The sequence below is a fragment of the Corapipo altera genome, unplaced genomic scaffold (genome assembly GCF_003945725.1).
Source record: "Corapipo altera isolate COAL_440 unplaced genomic scaffold, ASM394572v1 2b, whole genome shotgun sequence".
Classification (NCBI taxonomy): domain Eukaryota; kingdom Metazoa; phylum Chordata; class Aves; order Passeriformes; family Pipridae; genus Corapipo; species Corapipo altera.
This window is the reverse complement of record NW_020884874.1, coordinates 5,012,898-5,026,813: the sequence shown is the minus strand read 5'-3', so window position 1 is coordinate 5,026,813 and position 13,916 is coordinate 5,012,898. Positions and strand designations below refer to the sequence as shown.

The following is a 13,916-nucleotide window of genomic DNA, read 5'->3' as shown; positions in this document are numbered from 1 at the left end:
TCTGCAGTCTAGCAGGGAATTCAATCACAGGATTTGACTACTGGAGCACTTTAAAAAGAACACCTGGTTTTAAAAGCAAGGATATCTAGCGACTCCTTCAGTTCACACTTAGAATATCTCCCAGTTAAAACGCAGAGAGATGCTTTTTCTTCTGTTTTCTATTTCATTTATTCTCTTCTACTCGTTTATATTTTATCTTAGTCGAAGGAAAAATAAAACCGACCCACGTGAATACTATGAAAGTTCTTTGCCTCCCTCCCTGGTGTCGCTGAAATAAGGGACATTAGACATCTTTAGATATATTTTTAATTGTGAATGTTCAGATGCAGCTTGCTGCCTAACCGAATTTTTACTTATTTATTTCATTTAGTTTTGGTATAAGCAGTTTTGAAAATATAATATTCATTGTCAACTTCAGTCCATTAAACAAGAGATAAACTTTGGGAAAAGTGACTGCTGTTATCAGTCTGATTTTCTAAGGTCTCAAAAAAAAAAATACAGCTACCTGTAATCTCAGCACAACAGAGCTCCTAACTCACTGAGGTGTTTAGAATTTGAATCATAAAACAACCTGTGGTTAATTCCTGTTACTACTAAACACTCAGCAGCCCACGCTGCAGCCCCTGGTCTCACGCCTGAGGCTCACACCGGGTTTCCTTCCCCCCCGCACCAGCAACTCCCGCCGCCGGCTGCGGCCTCAGCACCGCGGACAGCGCCCGGTGCGGCCCCGACGGCCCCTTCAGCACCGCGGAGAGCACTCCCGGCCGCCGCCGCCCCTGCTCCAGGTGTCAAAACGCCTTTTCTGTCATCCTTTCCAGTCATTTCACGGTATGGAAAGGAAATTAAAACCTGTTATCGGCTTCTTTAAAGACATATATTATATCCTTGATTATGTTAGCTAGCCAGCTATTTTGTGGTATTTTATGGCTTCAGAAGGAGTACCGTTCTCCTTATCTGCTATCACACATCACCTAATGTGTGAACATCCTTTCCCCTTTCTTTCAAACCCTAGCTACCACCTTGAGGAAAAGTCGTAATTAACAGAGAAATATTTCCTCAAGAATATCAGTTCCTTATATACAAAAAGTAAATCTTGGGAGACATCAGATGTTTAGAGCTCACTATATTTGGTGACTGAAGATCACTTATAGACTATCTAATTAACTCAAGTCTCAGTCTTCACCACCCTAAACTCTGTTTCTGTTAATTGGAGTTTAACTTCACTTCTTCCTCGGGAAAGAGAAAAGGAAGGGACCCCTTTAAAAAGATACCTTTGTGCACCCTCCAGAATGATTTCAATATTAAAACAGGTAAAGGTTCTTAGTGCCTTTCATATTTCTTCCCCAGTGATATGTACAGTTCAAAGGCTGCAAATCCCTAATAAAATGTCACGGATAAGCTGGTCTTGTGTTTTGGGAGCTCGTCACCACTGTTACACACCTCTTTTCATATTAAAGTCTATATGAAACTGCCCTGTACACTTCAGTGATCAGCAACAGGGAAATCTACAATTCCTTGGATATATGTTTTGATTTGTTTGGTCATCTATCTTATACATGCTGGTAACACATCTGTAATACACAAGGACATCTTTAATACACAAGGACAATGTTCAAGTGCAGCTGATATGAAAAACAGTAATCCAGCTATAGGCAGGGAAAGAAGAATAGACAATCTGAGGCCTTTACATCTTTTCTGGTTAATAAAATCTGCTATACTTTTAGCTGTGTGTCAAGTATAAATGGTGTATATTATGTACATAATGTTTCATTTGGAAAGGGGAGATATGTGATTCTGATTGCCTTATTATATCAGGCGCTTTTCTCATCAGATCTTATTTTTATGTGCTGTTATCACTATAAAAGTTAAGCAGTTTCAGCTAGCTGCCACCTACTGGGATGTATAGTTTTATCATATTACTTTGAAAAGGAATGGGCTTTTATTTTCAGGCCATAGCTGTGTCTCTAAGAACCGATAATGAGGGTTTTATGCCACTTAATCTACTATTTTGACCCCTCCCAACAACAACCGATATAAATTTAGTATATGCATAACATACGGTCCCCTAAATGTTTCTTGAACATTTTTTGGCAAGTCCTTGCAAACGCTTCAGGTTCACATGCCACCACAGTCCTCCTGCAATCTGGTGTGAGGAGAGCCACAGCTTCCTGCAACACCTAACCAGCATCTTCAGATCTCTGGAAACAAGAATTGCAGCTTTGCTGACAAAGCAGTAACACAGTCCTCCCTTTCAAAATGTTTGCTAAAGTATTCAAATTAATGTTGATATTATCTTTTAAAAACACATTGTGGCCCACTGGCATTTCACTCCCACTAGCTGTAACAAAACCATAGGTCCTTCTCTGTTTGTTATTATCTCAGTCCAAATTTACAAGTTTCTGCTGCACCAGTGATTAGTGGCATTTTAAGATAATAATTAATTTTTAGCTAGTGGAAAGACATGTATTCTAATTAATGAACTGAGTATGTAATAGACTTACTTGTTGAGGCACTTTTGATTATCACAGAAATGCACTTTCTTGCAAGTTTTAAGCAGCAAGAACAAATATTTATGACATTATCTACATATTAGCGTTTGGTCCCTTCAGCTTGTTTTGGGGTTGGGGGAGCTGTACAAGATTTTGGGAGTAAAATTACGATGTTTAATGTTTTTCTTTCTCTACTCCCCCAAAAGTTTCCAAGGAAAACGTGAAGAGAGGTTTTCATCACAATGTATTCATTCCTTCTCTCGGTGCGCACACGGCTCTTGCAATCATGCCTCCACTCCGTAGGCAAGAATGTCTTGCTTTCTACAGAGTGTCAGCGCCCTGGCTAGGTTAGCGATGGATGCTCACCCAAAGAATGCTGATTTTGTTCAGAAATAAATGACAGGGTTGCCAACAAGCTGAAAGGGGGACTGGCTGTGTAGTACGGTGGGGGCAGGAGGAGACCTCACGGAAGCAGAGACTATTGTCCACTCACAACTCTAGCGAAGTTAGAGCCCGTTTCTCACCTCCTCTCCCCGAGGAGAGCGGGTGGCACATCCTCAGTGCTACCGGCTCGGCCTCCCTGAGCCCGTCTCGGGAGCAGCGCTCCGGCTGTGGGAGGGAATTCCGGGCTGCCGCGGGCACTAGGCGGTGTGCATCGCGGGACTGCGCTGCCCTGGCCTCTCGCCCCCCTTCCCACACCTCCACTTCCAGCATGGGAACATTGGTGGTTCTGACGGTGTGGAACAGCGGTGGGAGGAAGAGAGGAAGACGACTGGTTTGCCTTCCCCACAGTGAGGGACAGAGCCGGGCGGCAGCAGCGCTTGGGTATTCCAGCTCAGCGCTCGCCTTTGCCCTGAGACACCTGGCCAAGAGCCATCGTGCAGCTCTCGGCACGACGCGGCCACGGTGCATCCCCTCCGCCCCCCTCCCCCTCCCGCAGCCCCTCACTTGCATGCAACCCCTCCGGCCGTGGCGGACAGCCGGAGACCCCGGGACTTCCTCCTACCTTGAGCTGCGGGAGGGGAATCGGGGAGGGAGAGGAAGGCGGAGGCAGGGGAGGAAGGGCGGTGGCAGGACGCCGAGGACAGCCCGGGCTGCTGTGCAGCCGGTGTCCGGGCACCACTGACGGCGACGGTAAGCGGCGCCCGAGCGAGGGAGGGAGGAGAGAGAGAGAGGAGGAGGGAGAGAGAGAAGGAGGGAAGAAGGGAGGGATGGAGGGAAGGGAGGAAGGAGGGAGACCCGCCTCCCTTCGGGAGCGCTGCACAGTGCCCTTTAAAGGAGCAGAAACTCGCTTTCTCTGCGGCCGCCGCCGTCAGCTCTCCAAAACGCCAAATGTCGCCGCTGCCCCCGGCGCTGCCCGTAGCCACCGGCGGCCGCAGGACTTCGCGGGCGGCCGACGAAACAGAAGCGCTCTCGCCTCTGCCTTCGCGCCGCCGCCCGAGGGGCTCGACCTCCCCGGGCGGCGAGTTTTTAAGGCGTTAAAAGTCCGAGGTCCTGATCGGGGTCCCCGAGCCCGTTTTGTGAACGCGGAGGGAGTGGGGGTTGGACACTGCCACCTGTAAACCGGCTCTTAGAAGCCCCTACCCGTCCCCATTTTGCCCCATGGGTGTGGAGTAGAGCGGAGTGCTCCTACCGCAGCCTGCGGGGGTGCTAAAAAAAGTCCGGATGCCTTCGGTTGCTTCTCGACTCCTTTCTCATGCTGGAACCTGCCTGTCCCCACTCCTTCCTTGAACTAGCGGGTACTAAGTTCGGGCATTTTTTTCGCCACTCTAGCCCTTACAGGCTGGAAGGGGATCCAGGGAGTGGGCGACTGCCTCTGCCCCACTCCCCTCCAGACTCACTCCTAAGTGGCCAAGGTGAGGGAAGGGGGCTCTGGTAATAGGACCAAGGCCTCCCTCACGAGTTGGATTGGGAAATGTGTCGTTCTGCCCGTCTTGCCCGGTTGCCAGTGATTTTCTTCCTCGCCCAGCAGCGTTCGTCCTCACAGCGCCACAGGCGTCTCTTCTGCGCTTCTCCCGATTTTGTTTCGTGACTCGGACATGCCTTGAATCGCTGCAGGATTTCCCCTGCGCGTCCCCACCACCACACAGCCTTCTAGAGGTCTGATCTCCGGGCAGACGTGTTGTGCAACTTTACAAGAAAATCCCCGTCCGCTTGCCTTTCCCTCACGGAAAATTCCTGTTCCCGGATCCCCGGGGGAGCGCAGCCCGCACCACGCAAAGGATGCTCAGACCTTGCCCCACTTCATCTACCCAAGCGACCAACTAGGGAACCCTGGTTATCAGAGGTGGGAGGAGTGTACTCAAAAACTGTCGAAGAGATGAGGCTGGGGCGAGTGGGGGTTGGTGACTGAAAAGCCCCTATAATTAAATAAACAGCAGAGTTGTTGTGCGAAGTAAATAAATAGTCAATGATCCCATTGTGGAGCCGGGCGCAGGCGACACAGATCGCGGCGGACTCGCAGCGATTGGGCTCCGGCCTCTGTGACTTGCAGCTTAATCGGTCCCACAGCACAGCCCTTAATTACTTGTAGCACACTTTCGTGGCCGACAGAAAATTCATTAGTCAGTTTATTTGCCTGAAACGGTATTGGAGACAACTCTTACAGAAAAACAAACGCACTGCTAAAGCAGTGCCACCCTGGGAGGTGAAGGGACCTCGGGAGAAAGTGCCACTCCAGAAGTACGAGAGTCACTTGTGGGAAAACTGAGCAGAATAACGCCGTAGAAAGCTGAGCTCTGTGGGATTCTGCAGGAGGGAAGGGAGTGGCAGGGATCTCCACGGGAGCAACCAAGTCATCTCCACGATCTCCGGCAAGGAGAGGCAGGTTAATGCTGCGAGAGTAGGCAAAGGGTGGCAAGCATATCAGGGTGGATGAGTAAACGTTTGTGCAAGCAGTGACTCGCTGATTTCGTCCCTCTTTTTCTTATCGCTGACTGCATTTGCACTGTTACTTACTATCCAGAGTTTCCTGACAAGAGAACAAACAGTAAACAGGGCAAACATAAAAATATGTGACTCAAAAGTGTCTCTCTAAGATGAGAGAAGGGAATGGAGGGAAAGAAAAGGGATGTGATATAGTTCTAACATTGCAGATAGATTGTATAATATCCTCATGTAGTCACTTCAACTCAACTACATTGGTGTAGAGTCTTTTCCCTTGTTGCCTGGGTTACATTTCTGTCCAGACAGAAATCCTCAATGCTTTCCTCAGCCAACAACGGTTTATGGAGAATTAGATCCTCTCAGACAGAAAAGAGTGTCAATAGTGCTGTTATCAACACATATTGCTCAGGATATTTAAGGATTTTGCATATGTCTCGTTATTACTCAAATGAAGAAAGTTGGAATAGGAAAATGGGAGCAAGAGCGTTGGAACAACAAGCCTAAGCTCACACTCCAAGTCAGTGACATAATGGGAAGACACTGTGATTGTCTTTTCTCAGGTTTTGACTACTGCAAAATTCTTCCTTTAAATGTTGACATTATAAATTGTTATATTTCTTCCCAGCTACACTATGGGAACTTTGACCTTTATTAGTATTGACCATCAGAAAGAAACAGGAAAACACAGGCCCAGTTTTTCAATATTCAAAATAAGATGTACCAGAGAATTTGTCACACAAGTTTCTGGACTGTAACAATTCAAAACAAAACAGCAACCAAACCCAAAAACCAAAAATAACCACCCAAACTTATTTAATTACTTGTTTGCTTCATATTTGTTGTTGACTATTTTAATTGAAATTTACAACTTTATCAAATAAGAATACACGTTTCATCTTTTCACCAGCTAATTAAAATAATTTTTATAAGGCCAATAAGAATTTAACCCCATTAAAAGTAAATAAATTTTCAAAGATCTTTGTGAGAATAGTTTTGGAGTTTGTTTGGTTTTTCCTGCATAATTTCTAAATATATGAAATGAAATTATCTGGGTTTAACACATTCCCACTAGGTGAATTTACACCTCAAAGTTAGAGGTAATGTAAACTTGTAGCCTAATTCCTTTAAGCCTTCCAAAATGAAATTATCTAAGGATGACAGATACATCCTTTCCCCACAGAAATCTATCACCAGTACTCAGTACATCTGAATATTTAACACTTTTTTTCTTGCTTGCTTTATCTTTCAATTTAGGTCAGCTGTGATAACATAAGCACTGACAGAATTTAAGATCTTTCAAAAGAGTTTCCATAATTTTTTTTCTTTTTTTAATACTGCCACCTCTACAAAGACCCCAAATCAACCAAAATAATCTTTTAGGGATTCTTCATGCTGTGGCTTAACAATCCTAAACACATTTTGTTCAACTTAATGACCCAAATCTGAGTACTGATACTTGTTCAAAATGAGTGATTCCCAGCTTGTGCCCTGCTATGGAAAACACTGAAGCAAACCTTTGGGACTTCAGACTGTAGACAACCGAGTTTTTTGTTCTTTTTGCCAGCCATTGTTTTATTTTATTTTTTTTACTCTCTTGCACTTGTGAAAAACACTCTGTAGCCTTTCAGGAAATCTGTGTCCTACTGCTATGGCATAAGGATTTTTGATACAGTTCATGGACAAAGAAAGAATTTTTGTTGCTCTTTTGGCAAAGAAAATCCTCCCAAATATTGTCTTTTCACAGTTGGTTAGAGCTTTTAATGATGACTCTGTATACTTATATTCCTGGTCAAACTGGCTACATTTATCAAGTCATTTCCCTTCAAATAGAAGAATGGGTCTAAGCAGGATGGCATAAAAGCAAAAAATCTCTGACTAGAACAAACAAATCCCTGTTCTTGTGTTATCCACTTGAGGGAGACAATGAGCCATAGGTATGTCAGTTTGATGGATCACATACAAAATTGATGAGGAATTTGTACCCACTGTGTGTTATTGTTAATTTTAAAAGTGCTGACCTCTCTTACACAGCAGACATGATGTTTCTCATAGCACGTCATCAATCTGCATGTCAGACAGTTTTCTTCTCTCTCCTTGTAGATGGGATCATCCAATGACTTTCACTGATAGGTCTTAGGTAGGAACATCCAGACTCTTTCAAGATGATATCCCATAACTCTGTAATTAATATCTCATATTTGGACAACCTCACCTGACTCAAGACTTATGTATGGACTCCTTTTGTTGTTTAAGAGATACACTCAAGTGTATTACACTACTAAGAGGGCTACTAAACACTACTAAAAGCCATAAAGAAATAAAATCTTTCCCTGAGTCTGAAACCTTTGGATATAGTTGCATGGTTTGGACATTTTTTTTTTTTTTTGGTGCCAATCATGATGAAATGTACAATATTCTCCAACAGACTGCCATATTTTGCAGTCCTCTAAGGAAGGCTTGCATGGCTTAGCAATGGTTATTGTTGGAATATATTCTGATGCTTGCCTCAAATGGCTTTATGGCAATAGACAATCATTACTCTTCCTCTTACCTGCAGAAGACATATTCCTCTCTCTAAAACTACCTTCTGAACATCTGAGTAGATATTATGCAGAAAGATAATGTCACTCCTTTCTTCCAGAAGGGTAAAAAGGAGGATCCACGAAGCTCCAGACCAGTCAGTCTCTGTGAAAAGTGATAGAGCAGCTAATCCTGAAAACAATTTCCAGGCATATGAAGGACAGTAAAATCATTAGGAGTAGTCAGCACGGATTTGCCAAGGGGAAGTTATGTTTGCTGAACTACCCATTCACCCCCAAGAGTAGAATCTTGTGCTTGTCCCTGCTCAATATCATTCTTATTTTTTCCAGAACACTATTTCCATTTATTGAGGCACATTCTGCATTCTGGGGCTAGCCACTACCATTTCTGCAGTTGCTCCTAAATTGTCTTCATCAAACACTTACACGAGGCACCCAAGTCATTAATATTTGCAATATCAAATATGCAATAGCAGCATAACAGGTCATAACCAATTCTAGAGAAGTCTTTTTTTTCTGTCATTGAGGTTCAACAGCATACCAATAAAACTGTTTCACACCAACTTTTACATTCTGTTTTGCTTATGCAAGTGTCATGTCTTGTTCAGGTTTATTCTTAGAAATTCAATAGTCTTGTTTATGAATACCAATATATTTTATCAAATGTCTTATCCTTGTGCTTTGTCCTTTGGGCCCCATAGAATTTCCCCTTTAAAAAAAACCCCTTTATATATAGGAATTTATTGATTTAATGAATTTGTGTATGTCTAGCTTTTTACAAATCCAGTGCTAATTTAGATGCATGGAAGAAAAATATTAATAAATGGACCAATAAAACTCTTTGGTTATAAATGAAGCTTTGAGGGAAAAAAAAGATGGAACTTAAGTGGAGGAAATTACATGATCAGGATCTAGTTTTGCATCTAAACTTAGAAGTAGTCACAATGGGTAAAAAATTAAATAGTAAAACCAAACCAAAACAAACAAAAAAATATAAAACAACACAAAGCCACCACCAGTTAATTTTTACAAGCACAATGCTGAAATGTCTATGACCAAAATTGCTGGTTTATGGCTTAAACAAGAACTGGATACACCACCTTGTAATAGGGCATTAGATAACACTACAATTGATAATAATAATAAGGCCTTAGTTTAATTAATAGGGAGTGGAAGGTTCTCCAGCATGAGATAATGGCGAATAGATGGGTAACCTCAAATTGTAAATATGGAAGAGGACATTCTAATAATGGGAAGAAACTTCAATTTCACTTTGCAAATGAAATTAAGATTTACACTTCAGTAATACAATAAGAATTAAATCAGTTCTTGATCATTATGTTTTTTCATGTCTTAGTATATACCATCTAAAAAATTAACATTAATCATGCATCAATGAGCTGCAACAGTTTATGAACAGCTATACAGTTACATTGCCAGTATTCTGTCCATACACCCAAACACTCCATACATGGGCAACTGTGTGTTTGTTGATCATGTTTACCATATTAAAAGTTAACTGATTTTTAAGTGCCTGAGTCATATATTCATTGTGAATTTAGAGAACTAATTTACAGAGGGGAATAACATAGCAGGGGGTTTCTGTCTTAGATTGTTCAAAATGCCTGATCTTGAAGTGATAATATAAATAGGATTCATAGGTGATATTTTTGTGGTTAATTTACAGCTGAGAATAGACCTTCATCCTCAATTATGCAGCCATTTAAACCAAGTAATGTATTATATAGTCTGATGAATTACAATTAATCGTGTTTTCCTGGGATTTAGAAATTAACATGAATCCACTGTAAAGATTCAGATATATGGCACTGCACATCACATATTAGTGGTGGTAGCCACAGAGTGGTTCAGGTCTCAGTACTAGCTACTCATTAGGACAACTGGTAAAGTGGGCTCCATTGAATTCAGACTCAGAATAGAAGAATTAAAGTTTACTGGTGTGTAGAGAATTACAAGATCTGTGCAGTGTCTAAAACTCTTTGAGGTTTTGGGAAGTGAATTTCACCTAAAGCGAACCTACGCTTCTAATCTACCTTGAAATTATTTTAGTTAGACTATATAAAGTGTATTTGGTCCATTTCAGAGGAAGAAATGAAATTGCTCCACCATTCAAACCTTAGCAATTTATCAGATATGGAAAGTCATTTCTAGTATGCGAAAAATACCCCCTGGGGCACATTCCTCTACAATATGCATTTTAAGTAGATAGGAAGTCACATACCCTGGAATTATATTATAAAACAGAATAATGACCTACTTTAGTAATGATAACCATAAGTGAAGTAATGGGGCCATAAAAATATGTAAAAATAAACACCTTAATTAAGGAATTCTAACTCTTTTTTTATAGAATCATAGAATCATGGAATTGTTTAGTTTGTAAAAGACCTCTGAGATCATCAAGTCCAACCGTTAACCTAGCACAGCCATGTTGACCACTGAAACATGTCCCTATGAACCACATCCATACACCTTTTGGACACTTTCAGGAATGGCAATTCCTCTACTTCCGTGGGCAGCCTGTTCCAATGCCTGAACACCCTTTCAGTGAAGACATTTTTCCTTGTATGTAATCTAAACCTCCCCTGGTACAACTTGAGACCATTTCCTCTTGTCATGTCACGTCACTGAGCCTCCTTTTTTCCAGGCTAAAGAACCCCAGCTCCTTCAGCTGCTCCTCTTAAGACCTGTGCTCCTGCCCCTTCATCGGCTTCATTGCCCTTCTTTGGACACGCTCCATCATTTCAGTGTTTTTCTTGTAGTGAGGGACCCAGAACTGAACACAGGATTTGAGGTGCAGCCACACCAGTGTCAAGTACAGGTGGACAGTCACTGCCCCGGTCCTGTTGGCCACACTAATTTTTATACAAGCCAGGATGCCATGGGCCTTCTTGGCCACCTGGGCACACTGCTGGTTCATGTTCAGCTTACTGTCAACCAGCAGCCCCAGGTCCTTTATCTCTGGGCTGCTTTCCAGCCATTCTGCCTCAAGACTGTAGCACTACATGGGGTTGTTTTGACTGAAGTGTAGGACTCAGCACTTCTCCTTGTTGAACCTCATACAACTACCCTTGGCCCATTGATCCAGCCTGCCTATCCTCCGTCAGATCAATACTCTCAGCTTAGCGTCATTTACAAACTTACTGAGTGTGCTCTCCTCATCCTGATGAAGATATTAAACAGGACTGGCCCAAACACTGAGCCCTAGGGAACTGGGTTTGTAACTGGCCCCTTGCTGGATTTAACTCCATTCACCACCATGCTCTGGACTCAGACATTGAGACAACTTTTACCTAGTGAACACTGCACCTGTCCACACCATGAGCAGACAGTTTCTCTGGGAGAATGTTGTGCAAATCAGTGCCAATATTCATGGTCATTGATGCCATAAGGTCCATCTGGTTTCTTCTTATTTTCCTAATTTTGTAAGCTTTATAAGCAGTTAAGTAGTAAAAGTAGATTTTAGAAGTAGTTGTATTATATCCCTCACCCTTTAGCACAATAGTTTACACATTCCCTACCCCATCACCCCATTCTATGTTCCCCATATCAATCCTACCCCTGAATTCCAGTAGAAAATGTTTAGTCTCTTGTCAAGGCAGGCCTCTTCTGTTTGAGGACACTCATATCTTAGCCTGAACCACAGAACACAGTCAGAAACTAGGTGACCGTGTACCCTTTGTGCTCTGAAAAAGATGAAGGTGATGAAGAGGTGGTCCTGAAATGCACCTCAGACCCAATTCCCAAGGGGTGGGCCAGGGGTGGATCAGGGCAAAAGCTACGGGATGGACAAAACTTGGATTCGTTGGGCATTATTATAAATTGTAACATCTCAGGCACAGAAGGTACGCGCGTCTTGTGATCTTTATGCCTAGGCACAAATTAAACCCTTTTCTTATCTCATCCTCAATTAACTGCTCTGGAATTTTTTCCCCTCAGCTCCTTTAGGTATCACCATTCCCTCATCCATTAAGTGGGTCACCCTGTTGTAGAAGGAAACGAGGTTAGTCAAACAGGATCTGCATTTTCTAAACCCATGCTGCCTGGGTCTGATCCCATGGTTGTCCTCCATGTGTCACATGATCGCACTCAAGATGACCTGCTCTATGACCTTCCTCAGCACCAAGATCACACGACTGCTGGTAGATGATGAAGAGTTGCTTGGTGAGCTCTTCCACCAGCTCCCTCAGTACCCTTGGGTGGATCCCCTCTGGTCCCACAGATTTGTGCATGTCTAAGTGGCATAGCAAGTTACTGACCACTTCCTCCTGGTTATAGGGGCTTCATTCTGCTCCCCATCACTAACTTCTACCTCATGAGGCTGGGTACTTGGAGACCAACTGTTCTCCCTATTAAAGTCTGAGACACAGAAAGACCTTGGCCTTTTCTTCATCCTTTGTCACTATGTTTCCCTCTACATCCAGGGAATGGATGGAGGATGGAGATCCTCTTTAGCCCTCCTTTTGTCGCTGATGTAAAGACATTTTTTGTTTTCTTCTATGGCAGTAGCCAGATTAAGTTGGCCCTTCTAACTTTTCCCCTGCATAACCTCACAGCATTCTTTTGGTTCTACTGAGTGGTCTGCCCCTTCTTCCAAAGGTAATAAATTATTTTTTTTTTTTTTTTGCTCTGAGTTCCAGCCAAAGTTCTATCTTCAGCCAGGCTGGTCTTCCTCTACAACAGTTCATCTTTTGTTCTGTGGGGATGGTCTGCTCCTGTATCTTTAGGATTGCCTTCTTAAAACATGTCCAGTCTTTCTGTACTCCTTTGCACTTCAGGACCACTTTCCAAGGAACTTTTTCAACCACTCTCCTCAACAGGCCAAAGTCTGCCCTCCAGAGGTTAAGACAGCAGTTCTGATTATCCACCTTTTTACTTCTTGAAGAATCAAAAGCTCTATAATTTTGTGATTGCTGTACCCAAGATGGCCTCTGTCACATCACCTACCAGTCCTTCCCTCTTCAGAAACAGCAGGTCCTGTGGGACACCTTCAGAGTGGTTGGCTCACTCATCCAATACTTTTCACATTTTAAGAATTTATGAGAACATTGAGTTCCTTAATTTCCTTGATATCTCACTCATTTCAGAAGAAGCAGCAAGTTTCACTTCAATCTGAGTTTTTGGTTGAACAAAAGTACTAGCTTCGGGGAGAACAGTTTAAGCACTGTAGTCAACACAATTTGAATATTAGTTAATATCTTGTCAAATTAGGATCTGACTTAGAGAAATGATTTAATGCTGTGCAAGGACTTTTTTTTTTCTCTGGAGAGTATATTAGTACCTATATGCAAACTAAGAAATGATGATCAAATTTCAGAGATGAAGACTGCTCAATGTTCCAAGTTTGGGCAGCCATGAAAACTGTCTTCATAGCTTAATTACAAGATATTGTTGAAATACATTGTACAGGAAAATCTTCTAGAAGTGAAAAGGACAGATGAGGACTTCTTTTTCATTACTTGAGATTGCTGAAATTAGAATTTCAAAGTCATTGACAGGAAAAAAGGTTGTTGGACATACTGAGAGAAAGGTCAGCACAAGCAAGAGATGATTAAACCAGTACTGTGCACAGCAGAACCTGGACCTGAAACTGAAAATTAGGAAAGATAAGAGAAACCAAAAATTTGTTCCAGAATTGACAGTCCCCCTGCTGGGAAGAAAGGAGGAGCTGAAGAACAGTATCGGAAAGGAAATAAAATATTCTAAACTTACTGAAATTAAGTAAGAAAGAAGACACTGTATTGGGACAACTGTCAGGAGCGAAGCCTTTCTGAAGATGTAAAGAACCACACAAGCTATCCTTGGATAATTTAGGAGAATTTGAGTCTCCTTAACACTATATATAATGCAAGACATCTTTATGAAAGCATTTTAAACTCACAATCTGCAATCATTTGAGCTAGCATTTTACTCCTATCTTGACATGTTTCTACATCTATAAATGATGAACCCTGAGATCTTGAAAACAGAGAGAATCAGA

The 13,916-nt window shown here is 42.5% G+C and overlaps 1 protein-coding gene across 4 annotated transcripts in view; it reads right to left on the bottom strand.

Moving 5' to 3' along the window:
• The window catches only part of GRIK2 (glutamate ionotropic receptor kainate type subunit 2), a 370,969-nt gene extending 367,336 nt beyond the window's left edge, over positions 1–3,633 (bottom strand). For all 4 annotated transcript variants that reach the window (XM_027631774.1, XM_027631770.1, XM_027631786.1 and 1 more), the window contains exon 1: positions 3,496–3,633. The gene's annotated coding sequence lies outside the window, so the exon portion shown is untranslated. The remainder of the gene's footprint in view (positions 1–3,495) is intronic.
• Between the last annotated feature and the right edge of the window lie 10,283 nt (positions 3,634–13,916).